The 2,746-nt window shown below is 46.1% G+C and overlaps 1 pseudogene; it reads left to right on the top strand.

The window, feature by feature from the left end:
- Window positions 1-212: 212 nt before the first annotated feature.
- LOC116080095 overlaps window positions 213-2,746 on the top strand; it is a 5,038-nt pseudogene continuing 2,504 nt past the window's right edge.

Genomic DNA, 2,746 nt, shown 5'->3' with positions numbered 1-2,746 from the left:
GAGAGCAATCCTTCATATGCAGGAAATCTTCCAAACTTTTCAATTATCCCAGGTTTTTTTTTTACATACATGAATGTACTCATTGTAGAGTAATTCTAAAATATAGAATTTGTGGCCTTAGCATGATTCCGTCCTGCATGTCTGTTCTGTGGAACAGTGGGCAGTTGGTTTCCATCCAGCTTCTCCCACACTGAAGTGCGTGCCTCCACCTCATGGAGGACTCTATGGACATAGATATGAATCCGCTTCGGCCTCAGCACTACCTTTTCAGTTGTGAATTAAAGGCTGACAAAGACTATCACTTTAAAGTAGATAATGGTGGACACCCAGAGGAAGCTCCACTCCCAGGCCCTCTAACATGCCCAGGATCAGAGGTAAGGAGGACACAACATCTGTCCCAACACCTATAGTAACTGGGACCAGCGGGACCAGACACACAAGAATTCCATCAACCCAGTGGTTCAGGTTTCTTCTGGTCCCACAACAAACAGAGGAAAATCCACTCCCAGGCATTCTAACATGCCCAGGATCAGAGGTGAGGAGGACACAACATCTGTCCCAATACCAGGAGTAACTGGGACAAGCAGGACCCAGGCACACAGGAACTCTGCCAGCCCAGTGGCTTGGGTGGCTTCCGGTCTGTCTAGTCTGGATGGTGCCCTGAGCAGACCTTGGGTGCAAACTCTGCAGTCATTCCCCAAACACCCAGAGAAAGCCTCTGTCTATAAGAGAGCTCAGCCTGCTGTCTTATAGAACCCAAGATTTCCAGCCCAGGGATGGCACCACACACAAGGAGCCCTACCCCCTTGATCACTAATTGAGAAAATGCCCCACAGCTGGGTCTCGTGGAGGCACTTCCCCAACTGAAGCTCCCTTCTCTGTGATAACCCCAGCCTGTGTCAAGTTGACACACAAAACCAGCCAGGACAATTGATCCCTTGTCAACTTAACACACAAACACATCACTATTAACCCTCAACCCTTACTTTCTTATTCATCCCCAAGATCTAAAGTCCCACAGTCTTTACATATTAAAAGTTTAATCAATTTAAAATGTCCAATATCTTTTAAAATTCAAAGTCTCTTAACTGGGGGTTCCACTAAAATACTTTCTTCCTTCAAGAGAGCACAGTCACAATCAAAAGCAAAACCAATGTCTGGAATCCAACTCACGATCTTCTGGGCTCCTCTAAGGGCTTTGGTCACTTCTCCAGCTCTGCCCTTTGTGGTACACATCTTTCTTCTAGGCTCCAGATGCCTGTACTCCACTGCTGCTGCTGTTCTTGGTGGTCATTGCATGGTACTGACATTTCCAAAACACTGCTGTCTTTTGCTGTAACTAGGCTTCACCAATAGCCTCGCATAGACTGTATTCATGATGCCAAGCCTCAATTCCTTTGCATGACCCCTTCAGTCCTGGGTTATCAATTGCAAACTGAGGCTGCCCCTTCACCAATGGCCTTCCATGGCCTCTCACTGTGCCGAGCCTCAGCTGCTTTCATGACCCCTTCATGCCTTCAAAACTAGTTCCACATGGGTGACTCTTACACATTACCAAGTCCTGCCACAGCACAAGGTACAACCTTGGCTATCTCTGAAACACAACCTCTTTGTGCTCTCAGAAAACACTTTCCAGAAGATGTCACCTCAATGATGCTGGTCTCTTCTTAATCACCAATAATTTCTTAGCTAGCATTAATAGTCCCAGTAATGCAAAGTTTTCACTTTAGTAGTTCTGATATCTTGTTAATCACAGCTGATTCTTCAGCCCCAGCTAACCAAAACCACAGAATCTTTACAATCAAAACAACATGGCCCTGATAAGAGTCTTTAATGTTCCCTCTGAAATTTCACAAGCCAGGCTTCCATCTCTGCACTGTTCTCAACATGATCTTCCAAGCTCCTACAGAACATCCCACAGAGTTCTTAACAACCAGTGGCTCTTCTAGCTCAAAGTTCCAAAATCCTTCCACAGTCCTTCCATGGTCAGGTTGTCACAGAAAATACCCCAATATGCTGGTACCAATTTTGTCTTAGTCAGGGATTCTATTCCTGCACAAACATGACCAAGAAGCAAGTTGGGGAGAAAAGGGTTTATTCAGCTTACTTCCACATGGCTGTTGATCACCAGAAGAAGTCAGGACTAGAACTCAAGCAGGTCAGGAAGCAGGAGCTGATGAAGAGGCCATGGAGAGATATTCTTTACAGCCTTGCTTCCCCTGGCTTGCTCAGCCTGCTGTCTTATACTTCCAGCCCAGGGATGGCACCACACACAAGGGGCCCTACTCCCTTGATCACTAATTGAGAAAATGCCCCACAGCTGGGTCTCATGAAGGCACTTCCCCAACTGAAGCTCCCTTCTCTGTGATAACTCCAGCCTGTGTCAAGTTGACCCTCAAAACCAGCCAGTACAGCCTCACTCCCAGGTACTCTAACAAGCCCAGGGTCACAGGATCCCAGAATCAAGGATCACAGAGACAGCTTGACTCTGAGTAGTTCTGACACAACCAGGATGACAGGAAGGACAGGCTCCAGTCAGATTTAGCAAGGGAAGGTAGAAGAAGAGATAGCCAGATAATGCGGGGCAAGCTTAAAAATATAAGCAACACAAACCAAGGTTAGTTGGCATCAACAGAACCCATTACTCCCACAATTGCAAGTCCTGGACACACCATCATATTGGAAAAGCAAGATTCAGATATAAAATCACTTCTCATGATGATGATACAGGACTTTAAGAAAGACA

This window comes from Mastomys coucha, unplaced genomic scaffold (assembly GCF_008632895.1).
Source record: "Mastomys coucha isolate ucsf_1 unplaced genomic scaffold, UCSF_Mcou_1 pScaffold6, whole genome shotgun sequence".
Taxonomy (NCBI): domain Eukaryota; kingdom Metazoa; phylum Chordata; class Mammalia; order Rodentia; family Muridae; genus Mastomys; species Mastomys coucha.
The sequence above is the reverse complement of the archived record's forward strand: the minus strand, read 5'-3'. Positions and strand labels throughout refer to the sequence as shown.